This window comes from Canis lupus, chromosome 23 (genome assembly GCF_011100685.1).
Source record: "Canis lupus familiaris isolate Mischka breed German Shepherd chromosome 23, alternate assembly UU_Cfam_GSD_1.0, whole genome shotgun sequence".
NCBI classification, from domain to species: Eukaryota; Metazoa; Chordata; class Mammalia; order Carnivora; family Canidae; genus Canis; species Canis lupus.
In genome coordinates, this window is record NC_049244.1 from 854760 (window position 1) to 868451 (window position 13692).

A 13692-nucleotide genomic window follows, 5' to 3' on the forward strand; every position below is an offset into this window, starting at 1 on the left:
AGTGAAACCGCAGATAAGGGGGCGCATTTGTGTGGGCAGCCTTCTATTAGAAATCTCAGCCTTGGCACCTTCCCCTATGTGTTTCCTTTAGAAGGGACCTGGAGCTTACCAGTTGGAATAATGGGGCCACGTCCTGGAGGGCAGTCAGGAAAGTTGAGAGTGTGCATAGGGCCTGGCCTGTGCAGGTAACTCAGACATCCTTAGATGTGTTTTAAGAGCCACTCAGCTGCTCCAGATCTCCTGTAGCCCCTGTGTGCACACAGATGGTGGACGGAGCCCTGCACTGGCTGGGCCCAGCACTCCCAGCTCAGTTCTGAAATGTGTCCCAGTGTCTCTTGCCTGCATGCAACTTATTTTCACGTTTCTCCCCCAATCCCTTTCCTTTCCCATAGTGTCCTTTGGTACAAGCAGTTCCTCCACAAAGAGCTATGAGTAGATTAATTAATATGCATACTATTTCATAGCTTTTCTTTCTACACTAAACCCAGAGACACAGCACATTTATTATCAGCACTCCAGTGTAGTACAGTGCACTAAACTCCCTCCCAAACGTGGACTTCTGGTTGAAACCCGATTGTAAGTAAAGGGGAATCATCTGTGTTGCTATTTCTAAGTTCATTCTCTGCCTTTTATTTTTATATTGATAATTTTTTAAAGCCATGAACATAAGTATCCCCCCTTTATACATCGGGCAACCACATTGTTGTTCTTTATTGAATGAGATCATCAAGGCTCTTGAAATTCTCTTCCTACTGCCTCTGGGAGGGGCAAAGGCCATGCAACCGTGTTCCACTCAGTGATTCAGAATAAGGGGAGCTGCTGATTTGACAGTCTTCATCCTCCTGTCATTCCCTTTGACCTTTCTTGTTGGGATCCTCTTGCATGATGTTCATTGGCGCGATGGTTAATCTGAATATTTCTTGGTGTAGCTATATTAGTTATGAATAGGAACGTTGAATGTTTTTGGAACATCATAGTCTATTCTAAAGCAAAAGGAAAAGTATATTTGTTGACTCAAAATGTGCAGAATAATGCAGTTTCCTTTCTTGATAGGAGACCTTGAATAGCTGATTTGCCAAGTACCCTTCCAGGAAAAAAAACATACTTCAGGTTTCTGAGTCCCAAGCATGTACTTCCATTCCAGATCCAGTAATTACTCTGTGGTAATTACTGCAGGCCGACAGGGCCTTACAGCACATGTCAGCTCAGTAAGTGGCTCTAGCGCAAAGTGTGACCAGCATGGGGGCACCCTCTTTCCATTGGAGTTTGACCATGGTCCAGCCTCAAACACCCTGTTTCTTTGCCAGAGCAGAGGTATTTCCCTGTGTTCAAGAACTTCATAACACCAGCATTCTATTTTGGAAAGTTCATGCTTTGGAATGCCACACCTGGCTGGTGCCTCCCTCCTCCCTTTCTATACAGTTTTTTGCATTCCTTCGGTTGGGAGCTCCTCTGCAGGAAAAGACTACCTCCCATCAATGGTCCACTGCCATTCTGTTCCACTCATAGTTCAGCACTGCCTGTCTCCAGCTGCTCTGTGCACCCAGGACTATAGTTACCAAACTCACAGATGGTACGAGCAAAGGGTTTCCCGGTGACCCCTTGATAAGGGATGAGTTAGCCAATCTGTAACCCGTCTAGAACTGTCTTGCCTCCCCATATCTTGTGCTCTACCTATTCCAATGTACCTTGGTACCTACAGTTTCTGATGACCCTCAGAAATTGCCAGTCCAACCTAGAATTGCAAGATATGTCTGATTTTAGGCTTATTTCTAGGGCTGGAGAAACAGCCTGGTGGGAGGGACCCCAGGCCCTTAGGCATCCAGGTGACCCAGTAGATTCTTCTGATGGCATCTGAAGGCCTTCCCACAGCACAGTTCCTGACTCTTGCCCCAGGCCCCACAGCCTTGAGTTTCTGTGCTTCTGCAGATTGGGAGCTCAGCTTCGACTCCTGACAAGCCACCCCAAACTCAGGCTTCATGCTCCTGGGCTTGTCCTGTGCACTCCAGAGAAAAAGTTGTGTGACCTCTCTGGAACATCGTTAGACCAAGAAAGGGTCTCTCCATCTTCTAAGCAAGGGCCCAGAGGCCTTGAATGCTTGTGTGCTCTCTGCATGCAAGGACTGAGGAGTGGCAGTGTCAAGGTGAGATCAGCCTACTTTAGGAGCAGAAGTGCTCACTGATGACCATGAATTTCCAGACTGTGGATGTGGCAGGTGGCAGAGACCTGACCAGCTGGGAGAGCAGGGAACAGTGAATCTTGATGGGGCACATGGTGCCCCACTTTCCCTTGGCTACAGTGAATGTGAGTACCAGAGAAGTGGGTTAGAGGTAGCCATGGGCTCTGGAGGCATTAGCACTTTAGTGGAAATTGGGGCTGGGGGCTGGGCAGTAAGGGGTGAGTGATACAGGGGTCCATGGAGAGCCAAGCCCAGGCCCATACCCAGGCTGAGGGATGACCTCACTTCTGCAGGACTGCAGATATTTCAGACGCCAGCCACTGGCCCGACTGGACCTATGACACCAATGAGTCTTCTAGCCTTCCTGACCTCAGGATTTGGCTCTCAGGGCTGGACATGGACACCACTCCACGTATGGTAGACCTTCACTTTTCACTCTCTCTGAGGTGAGGAATTGTACCCACTGGCACCTCACAGCAAAGCCAGGTTGGCTGCATTGAGGGGGCAGCCTCACAGTTCTGGTTTCTGGATGAAGTGAAGGGGAGTGAACGAATTTGGAGAAGCAGAGTGAGCTCAAGTCTGGAGGCCAGAATAAAGCTTGTAGAGCTTTTTTTGTAGCTTGTCATGAATGTTACTAGTATAACCAATGGATGCCTTCTACTGCTTATATCTTACTATATTATCCATATCTCTCTCCCAGGAAAGCAGGGGAAAGGAAGAACAAGGGAGAGGAGGGGTGAAGATTTGAAATGTGTGTATTGTTCCATTTCATTTCCTTAGCAACCTCTTGCGATGCCCCCGTTATATATTTGGTGGGCTGAGACCTAAAGGAGATACACAACCTGCTCTGTGATCTTTTACTGCTAGTTGCAGGGCCTCTGCACATGCATAGGGTTTGTTTGTTTCTGTGGTTGTGTCTAAAGTTCTTGCTTTGCTACACACGACACTCAGTTTTCCTGGCATTGCTAGTACCTAGCATAATGCTTAGGACAATAATACATTCTGTGCAATAGTGGGACAGACAAACAGATGCAGACACTTCCACTTTGGAACAAACCCCAAGGAGTACAAAATGTAATTAGGTCATTTCTCCATCTGTGCGTTTTGGTGGTTTCCTTGGAGGATAGTGCCTACAGCAAGTCAGCAATCTGTGACCCATGGTGTAGGGGAAGGGAAAACAGGCTTAGGCCAGGCCAGGGAGTTGTGTGCCTAGAAAAGTCCAGAACAGAAATCTCCTGCAGAACATAGAGTGATCAGAGGAGAAAATCTGTTTCCACTAAATGCCATAGGCCCCAGACATTTATAGAGAGCATCAAAATAAACTAAATAGGACAGCAGGTGACCCAGAGAGACCTTGTGGGCACTTTGCTCTTTTGTTGCTCTCAGCATGACGCTTTTCCCAGAAGATGCAAATGTCTTGTCTCCTTCAATGCTGCCCAGAAATGCTGGTCTTCCTGGAATTTGTATTCAGAACTTTATATATTTCAAAAATATATTCCAGAGAGTTGGATTCTGTCTCTCTTAAGACGTAACTTGGTGCTTTTCTTAGAGAGTGAAATGCAGGTGAACTTCATTGTTTCTTGGGGCACAAATCAAATGGACTCTGTCTCCACTGTGCTGTGACTTAGCCAGGAGGATGTCTTGGGAGCACAGTCCTGACCATGCACTTCTCTCTTCTCTGACTCTTTCTTCCCCTCCTTGATTCTCCTTGATTTCACTTACGAGGCCTTTTCTGACTGAGAATGGACTGAACCTTAGCAGGAGCCCACTGTTTTTCATACTCCCCATATCTGAACTAACCAAACTGTGATTTATATATGCAGTTGGCTCCCAGATTTCTTGCTCTATCCCTAAGACTTCCCAAGGCTCAGCTTTGTCTATCCTGTGCCTGTTAGCATCTCCATTGTAAGTATCAGCCTCAGGGAACACCCTGTTGGTCTCTTCCAGGCCCTCTAGTTCCCTGGCCTTGCTGTTCCTGGTGATGACACATGGTGACCCAGAGAGCCATGCCACAAAACTGTTTGCTTCTTAGGCTCCTACCTTTTCCTTGTCAGCAGATTTCTTTTCTTCTCGGTATTTTTTTTTACCTCTCCCTTGCATCTCTTTCACCATTAGCCCTGTCTAGACACTCACTTCCTTCCGTGTTCTCTCAGCAGCTTCCTGCAAAGTCTGCTTCCATGTGCTTCTCACTTCCATCCTCTAGGACTATTGAAGACAGATTTCTAAAGCACACCTCTGCCTCAGTGGTCCTCATCTCAAAGCCTTTCATTGGCTTTTCCTCTCCAGTAAAATAGGATAGGCTGCCTGGAGAAGATAGCAGGCTGTCAATGACAGTCCTGTCCACCTTCCAGATTCATTCCAGATTCACCTCTCTGGGTTCCCAGAACACTGGGCCATTCCTGCCCCCAACACACACACACACACACACACACACACACACACACACACACAGGCACGTGCACACTACATGCTTTCATGCCCCTCTCTATATTGGTTGGCACCTCCTGCTAATCTCCTTCAAGGCTCAGCTTGGCCATTATTGGACCCCTTCCTTTGAAGTTCAGTGTCCCTGCCCCTGGGCCTTCCCTGTTACCTGGGCTCACCTCGTTCTGGTGTGGCATTAGCAAAACAATCAAAGTAAGAGATATCTAGAAATAATTTTGGCAAGAAATATATAGGAGCTGTACAATATATAGAATTTTACTCAAGGAAAAAGAGAACTTGAATAAATAGAAAAAAATACCATGCTGTTGGATAAGAACACTCAATAGTAATAAGGTGACATTATTTCACCAAGTTAATTTATAAGTTTAATACCATTTAAGTCAGAATCCATATGTTATAATTGCCTTTTGAACTTGACACAATTATTCAAAACTTCATGAAAGAATAATCTGTGATACCATTTTTTTTAATGAAGAAGAATGAAGGAGGACTTGTCCTCCCAGATAATGAAACTAAGCATCAAAACTACACCCATTAGGATGGCTACTATAAAATAAAATTTTAAAAAGTAAATGGTGGCCAGCATGTGAAGAAATTGAAACTCTTGTGCACTGTTGGTGGGACTTTAAAAAGGTGCAATTGTTACTGAAAATAGCATGGAGGTTCCTCAAAAAAAATAAACAGAATTACTATATGATTCAGCAATCCCATTTCTGAGTATATATCCAAAAGAATTGGAAGTGGAATCTTGAAGAGATACTTGCACACTCATGTTAATAGCAGAGAACCAAAAGGTAGAACCCAAGGATGCAGCCCAAGTGTCCATTGATGGATGAATTGATTTAAAAGGATGTGGTATAGACATACAATGGAATATTATTCAGCCTTAAGAAGGAAGAAAATTCTGGCCCATACTACAACATGAATGAACCTTGAATAATTTTATTAAGTGAAATAAGCCAGTTATAAGAAGAGTACTGTATGATTCTACTTATATGAGGTTCTCAGAGAAGTTAAATACATAGATACAAAATATAGATCAGTGGTTACTAGGAGATGGGAGATAAGGAAAAGGAGGAATTGTTTAATGGGTATGGAATTTCAGATTTGCAAAATGAAAAAATTCTAGAATTTCCCAGCAAGCAGAAGTCCAAGACCAGATGACTTCACTGATAATTCTACCAGATTTAAGGAAGAATTAATGTCAGTCCTTCCCAAACTCTTCCAAAAAAGTAGAAGAAGAAGAGGAGGAGGAGGGGGAGGAGGAGGAGGAGGAGGGAACACTTCCAAACTCATTGCATAATGCAAGCACTACAATGATGCCAGAACTATACAAGGATGCCACAGGAAAAGAAAATCACAAAATCCTTGATGAACTTATAGGTAAAAATCCTTAACAGAATATTAGCAAACCAGAATCAACAATACATTAAAAGGATCCCACACCATGATTAGGTGGGATTTGTCCCTGGATGCAAGGATGGTTCAGTATCTGCAAATCAATGTGATGCATCACATTAACAAAATAGAGAAAAATTGTAAAAAAAATAGAGATCATCTCAAAAGAAGCAGAAAAATACAGATGTATGTGGCAAAATTCAACATTTATTTATTTATTTAAAATATTTTGTTTATTTATTAAAGAGAGAGAGCAGAGCACAACAGAAAGGTGGGGTGAGTGGGTCAGAGGGAGAAGGAGACTCTCTGCTGAGTGGGGAGCCCAATGTGGGGCTCAGTCCCAGGATCCCAGGATCATGACCTGAGCCAAAGGCAACACTTAAACAACTGAGCCAACCAGGCACCCCTCAATGTCAATTTATGATAAAAACTCAACAAAGTGAGTATAAGGAGAATATATTTCAACATAAGAAAAACCATATATGATGAGCCCACAGCTAACATCACACTCAACAGTGAAAAGCTGAAAGCTTTTCCTCTAAGATTCTTCCTCCCAAGAATAAGACAGGGATGCCCATTCTCACCACTTTGATTCAACATAGCAGAGATCTAATTCACAATGTGAATATAGCTTAACACTACTGACCTTTGTACATGAAAATGGTTAAGATGGTAAATTTTGTTGTGTCTTTTTATCACAATAAAGACAATCTCACATTCATTAGAGCTCTAAGGTTCTAATTACTAGCAAATAATTGACAGATTGTTCTAGTTATCTACTGTTCATAATAAACTACCCCCAGACTTAGTGCTCATAGATATGTGGGTTAGAAATTCAGAGAAGGCACAGCAGAGATGCCTTGCCTGTGCTCCATAATGTTTGGGGTTTCGGCTCTGAAGACTCCAATGGCTGGGGCAGGAGTCACTGGGGGCTTCTTTGCTCCATACCTTACCTTCCTGGGCTGGGTTCACTAGAAGGCTGGACCCAGCTAGGACCGTCACCTCACCTCGAGTGCCTACACTTGGCGTCTCCATGGGGCTTCCTCACAGCTGGTGGACTCAAGGTAGACAGATTGCATGTGCCTTGACCAGTACTCCAAGAGTGATCATGAGTGATGCACAGTGTATAAGCTTATTCAGCCCAACCCCATTTTGTCAGTTAGAGACAAGTCTCAAGCCCATATTGAAGGAGACAAAAATTAGACTCAACTTCCTAAAGGGACACATGTCAAAGAATTTGTTACCACGTTCAGTCTGCCATGATAGGTAAGATAGAGATCTCTGGAATAGATTCTGACCTCCAGAGCTTATTGTATTGGTGAAGGCAGAATGGCAAGCAGAGAAAGAGCCAAATAGGCCAATAGCTAGATTTAGGAAGTTGGCTGTTTGGGTATAAAATTGAATTATATCTCTCCATATCATAAAATTTCTGAATGAATATAAAAAGAAAAGCATTGATAAATAAATAATAAAAAGCATAAATTCAGCCTGCAGTTGAATATCTTAGCAGCATTTCTAAATGAGAATAATGATAAAGATTAACCAAATATATGTTATTCATTCTGTGCAACAAACACTGTGAGCAAAATTAAAAAGCATAAAATAACCCGGAAATAAACATTTGTGACAAATGTAATAAATGTTTCATCCTTGTAGAGCAAGCAATAAGAACCCAAACAACCTCATCGAAAACTGAGCACAGGCCATGGAGAATAAGTTGAGAAGAAATGGAAATGACTAACATGTAATTATACGCAAAAGCATTTATCCTCACTTGTGAAAATATGAAATTTAGTTTGAGAAGATACATCTTGTTTCCAAAACAATTTCATAGAGTCAAAGATGGTGCTGCTCAGGTCAGTAAGGACACCTGAAGAAGATGTGAGCTCTAGTTCTCTGTGTGGGAGAGTTGAGTTAGCCCTTCATCCAGGTCCTTCTGTTACCTCCTGGATCCCACACATGAATCCACTAAGCAGCAATTCTAAATACTGCAAAATACATGCATCTAGACTTGAAGTAATGAGATATTGCGAAAAACCCTAAATGCCTGTCATGAAGGGAATAAACATGTAAAATAATGAAGTCCTTCCGATAAATAGTATGATAGACTCAATACGTGGTACATTGACCAGGGCTGTGCCTGGTATGTATTTATATGGACGCATGTCTGTGACAAGCTAATTAAAGATGGAAATCTAGAGAGAAATATGTTAAAAAATTGTGTGAATGTGTTAATATATGTGAGTATAGTTCATAATCCATTCAAAACATGTTGGAAGGCTATTCCCCAAATTATCAATAGGACATAGCTATGAGGAATAGAGCAGGAGGAGAAACTTTCGTGGTTTTTTGTTTTGTTTTGTTTTACTTTATACACATTGGTATGGTTTGAATTTATATTTTGTGTAGATACTATTTTCTGTATGATTTTACACAGGGAACTGCAAAGAAAGGAAAAGTGGAATGTAGAAATCTCTTTGGACTCTGGTCATGAGAATAAACTAACTTCCTACCTTCAAAAAGATAGATATTTAGGAGAGCCAAGATGTTAGGGACAAGAACAGCCGTAAGAAAGGACACAGCAGAAGAAGCCCCTGGAGGGAGGGCCATAGCAGCAGCCCAAGGAGTGCCCATGGATCTAGACCCTCCCTCCACCTTCTTCTCTGTGCAAGCACTGGGGGACAAGCATCCAAAAGTTTAAAGACACTAGAAATGTGAGTCTCATGATATCTAACTCTGAAAAAAGCAAATAAATAGTTGGGAAAAAGTAAATTTATAAAAATAAACATGTATTGCTTTTGCAATAAAAAAATTAAAAATCTATCCCATGGAAATAATTAGAAGTCTGGATAAAGTTTTTTGGATTCATGCTCATACATGCTTTGGGGGAAGTGGGAAACCAGGGGCCTTCAAAAGTGGGGTGAAGGGTGTTTGTGCAAAGTAAGTGGTGCATGTTCAAGTTGCAGTGATGAAGCAAGACTCAAAACTGCATGTACTTAAATGTAGAGGGAGAAAAATGCGTGTTTGGAAAAGACTAGAGAAGAAATCCCGACCTTGTATGCAGATTTTTATTCTTCTCATATGTACTTCTAATGCTCTAATTGATGAGTTATTACCATTTGGGCTAGAGCAAACTAAGTTTAGAAGAGATGTTATTTTGTTCCTTCTGTATTCCTATATCCTATGCACCCAGTAGGAGAAACTGGCACACAGTAGGAGCCTGGTACATAGTAGGAGAACCTCAGCTAATGTTTGCCCTTCATTGACTTCCTCTCAGCCCCATGCCCTCCTCTGGAAAAATCTTTTCTGTGCTCCTGCCCAGCATCCTCAGCTTGAGTGAGTTCCCACCCTCTCCTCTACACATGCTCTAGCAAGCCCTCTCCCGTGGCTATACAGCCCACAACAGTGGAGACTCTTTAGAATTAATTCGTTCAACATATCTCAAGTGCCTACCATGTGTTGTATCTTGTGTTAGATGTCAGAGATAAGAGAAGAAAATCTGGGGACCTTCACTGTACCCTCAAGGGCTTGTCTGATTGGATAAGACTTCACTTACTGTACATGCATGCATGCAAGCTTGATGATACAGATGAGTACAGGGACTGTGGGGCTTGAAGACTCCTCAGTCAGAGCAAGAGGTAGGGGTGCTCTGGCAAGGTTCAGCCAAAACTCAAAAGATGGAAGGGTTAGAACAGAGGAGAATTAGAAAGAAGGGATCTTCTAGGCAGAGACTTCAAGATAAGGATCAGAAGTCAGATTTGGTATTTCTGTATAGCCTCAGAACCTGATCTGTACCAGTGGTGTTTACTGGAGTCTAGAATACTGGATGGAAAACAGCAGAGTCAGATTAAGCCACAGATAACTGTGACTTCCTAATGCTGCGTGCAGATTGCCCCCAAACTTACTAGTAGAAAATGCTCACGGTTTCTGAGGGTAGGCAATTTAGAAGAAGACAACTGGGTACGTGCAACTCTGGTATGTTGTTAGGATGCAGTTAGAGGGTCTCTAGAGGTAGAAGATTAGGAAACTTGGACAGCCAGGCATCAACTGGGAAGCTCTATTAAACCTCAGGAACTCTCCTTGTGGGCTGCATTGGACTTCCTTGCAGCATGGAAGGCTTGAGGTGTTGGACTTCCTCATGACTGCTCAGGACTCCAGTGTGAGTCTTTCAGCAGAAGACACAAGTCACACAAAATTTTTCTGACATAGCCTCAGGAATCACGTAATGGCATTCCTGCCATATTCATCAATTACATGTGAATCACAAGCCTGCCTAGATTCAGGAAAGGAGACAAGGCCCCTACCTCCCAATGACAGGAGCACTAAGGACATATTGTGAAATAATTGTGGTATGGGAAATACTGTTATGTTCACTTTTGCAAAATATGATCTGACACAAATACTGAAAAGTAAAATACTCAAAGGATGTGCTTTCTATATTGTAGGTCTTTAGATCACAAATAGATGGAAAGTAGAACCCTTTCTCAACATCAAATGATCCATCTTTTTAGTATGTGGGTTCTTCCATAGCTCCTTACTTATTTCCCAATATCAATATAAATTCTTAGTGTGTTAAATTACATCTCAAAAGTATATTTTAGGGATGCCTGGGTGGCTCAGTGGTTGAGCATCTGCCTCTAGCTCAGGGCGTGATCCTGGAGTCTGGGGATTGAGTCCCACATCAGGCTTCCTGCATGGAGCCTGCTTTTCCCTCTTCCTTGTCTCTGCCACTCTCTGTCTTTCATGAATAAATGAATAAAATCTTTAAAAAACATAAATAAATAAATCAAAATTATATTCTAGAGTGTTATGCTCTGTTCGGTCCACAGTCAGAAACTGGGGCATAGCTTTAATAGCACCAGTATTGTCCACTGTATGGGTTTGTTATTACATAAGTGAATTGCAGGTCTTAGAAATTTGGTTCTATTCCATCATTCTCCAATATTTTTACTGAAAAGATAGAAAGGAAAGGTAAGAAAAAAATTGGATGTTATATGCACTTGTATGTGTAATAACTTCTCCAGATTTACACAGAAATCAGTGGCAAAGTTGATTTGGATCTAGTTTTTTTTTTTTTTTTCCTTTTAACCTTTTTTTTTTTTAATTGACATGCAAAATCCAAAGACCTCTTTATGCAATTGTGTGAGTATATAGGTTAGAAATGGCCAAGCTTGACAAAACACAGTAAGTTAGGGACTCCTGGGTGGCTTAATCCTTGAGTGTGTCTGCCTTTGGCTCAGCGCATGATCCCGCAGTCTCAGGATCGAGTCCCACATTGGAAGCCTGCTTCTCCCTCTGCCTATGTCTCTGCCTCTCCCTCTGTGTCTATCATGAATAAATAAATAAAATCTTAAAAAAAATAACAGGGAGTTACTTGACCAGCAAAATAGATTTATTTGAGAATGGCAGAAGGATTGCAATTTGAGACTTGCAGGCTAAGGCCAAACTAAAGGCAAGTCTGAAAGACAAAGGAGAGAAACCATTACTTTATAGAGAAAAAGAAGAAGTTGAGAGGGGCTGCTTTTATCAAAGTCCTTTGAAGGAGGATGAGACTTTACAGTGGTGATGATTTCTCATTGGCTGAGTTGTGGCGGTTTCTCATTGGCTGGACTGTTCCCCGGCAAGGAGAAAATCTTCCCCACTCCTGCGTCTAGTAAAATAGACTTCTTACTGATGGAAAATGCAAGGTGCCTTCCTCCTCAGGTCTGAAGTTTAGGAGTGTGAGAGCCTGAGTGCACCCTTCTGGCCTCTTGGCTCCATTTTGTCTTTTTTTCTTTTTTATGATGACATGCATTCTGAGAGTTGGGCTATAGGTTGTCACTTACCTTGGAAGTAGTATTCTACTCATTAGAATTATAAAGTAGATCTCTAAACGTCCATACAGCAAACAAGTATTAATTTATCTGGAATCTGGTTTATGACCATTAGAAAACAACTAAATACAGCTAAACTAAGATGATTCCTAATATAGTGGCAATATAGAAAGCATAGACTGTCTCACACTATGTTTAGTTTGTAATGATAGACATTATCACTTACAGCATGGAGGCTCTGGAAGGTGTAGGATACGAGGGGTCACTATCACACTGTGATTCTCTAACTTACCCCATAATTTGCCTAGGAAAACATGTAATTGTCAGTTTAGTTGCAATTGTGTGAATTTTTCATAAAAAATAAAATATTATACAAATGGTCATTTCTTTGCAAGTTAAGATCAAATGATGATTATGCTAACCTTTATTTAAAAATATGGCCAGTCGGAGGAGGGGCATGACGGCAGAAGAGTAGGGTCCCCAAATCACCTGTCCCCACCAAATTACCTAGATAACCTTCAAATTGTCCTGAAAATGTACGAATTCGGCCAGAGATTTAAAGAGAGACCAGCTGGAATGCTACAGTGAGAAGAGTTCACACTTCTATCAAGGTAGGAAGACGGGGAAAAGAAATAAAGAAACAAAAGGCATCCAAAGGGAAGGGCAACTGCAAGGAGCCAGACTAAGGACAGGGCGAGTGTCCCCAGGACAGGAGAGCCCCGTCCCGGAGAAGCAGGAGCTGCACCAACCTTCCTGGACGGAAAGGGGCTCGCAGGGAGTTGGAGCAGGACCCCAGGAGGGCGGGGATGCCCTCCGGCTCCTGGGGACACTAACAGACACCTGCGCCCCGGGAGAGTGCGCCGAGCTCCCTAAGGGCTGCAGCGCGCACGGGGGACCCGGAGCAGCTCGGGGGGCTCGAGGGCGGCTCCGCGGAGGGGGCTGCGGGGGGGGAGCAGCTCGGGGGGTCGGGGGCGGCTCCGCGGAGGGGGCTGCGGGGCGGGAGCAGCTCGGGGGGCCTCGGGGGCGGCTACGCGGGCTGCGGGGCGGGAGCAGCTCGGGGGGCTCGGGGGAGGGAGCAGCTCGGGGGGGGCACGGGGGGGCTCAGGGGCGGCTCTGCAGAGGGGGCTGCGGGGCCGGAGCAGCTCGGGGGGGCTCGGGCGGCGACTCCCCAGAGGGGGCTGCGGGGCGGGAGCGAATCCAACAGCGCAGGCCCCGGAGCACAGGGCGCCGGGACACAGCCCAGATCGGCCTCCCCCCGGGACAGGCAGAGGCCGGGAGGGCCCAGGACAGCAAGGACGCTCCTGCCCCGAGCTGAGCAGATCAGCGGCCCCGCCCCGGAGCCTCCAGGCCCTGCAGACGGAGAGCTCTGGAGCTACTGCGGGAGCTGACTCCAGGGCTGCAGAGCTGGCCCCACCACTGCGGTTGTTCCTCCTGGGACCTCACGGGGTAAACAACCCCCACTGAGCCCTGCACCAGGAAGGGGGCAGAGCAGCTCTCCCAAGTGCTAACACCTTCAAATCAGCACAACAGGCCCCTCCCCCAGAAGACCAGCTAGACGGACAAGTTCCAGGGGAAGTCAAGGGACTAAAAGTATACAGAATCAGAAGATACTCCCCCGTATTTGTTTTTTTCTTTTTGATTTGTTTGCTTCCACCACCCCCTTTTTCCCCTTTCTTTTTCTTTCTCTTTTTCTTCTCTTTTTTCTTCCTTTTTCTTTCTTTTTCTCTTTTCTTTCCGTCTTTCCCTCCTCTCTTTTTCTCCTTTTCCCAATACAACTTGCTTTTGGCCACACTGCACTGAGCAAAATGACTAGAAGGAAAACCTCACCTCCAAAGAAACAATCAGAAACAGTCTTCT

At 44.0% G+C, this 13692-nt stretch overlaps 1 protein-coding gene across 5 annotated transcripts in view; it reads left to right on the forward strand.

Annotated features, from left to right (window-relative positions):
- Window positions 1-13692, forward strand: part of SYNDIG1 (synapse differentiation inducing 1) — a 189388-nt gene that overhangs the window by 6362 nt on the left and 169334 nt on the right. The gene's annotated exons all lie outside the window — the stretch shown is intronic.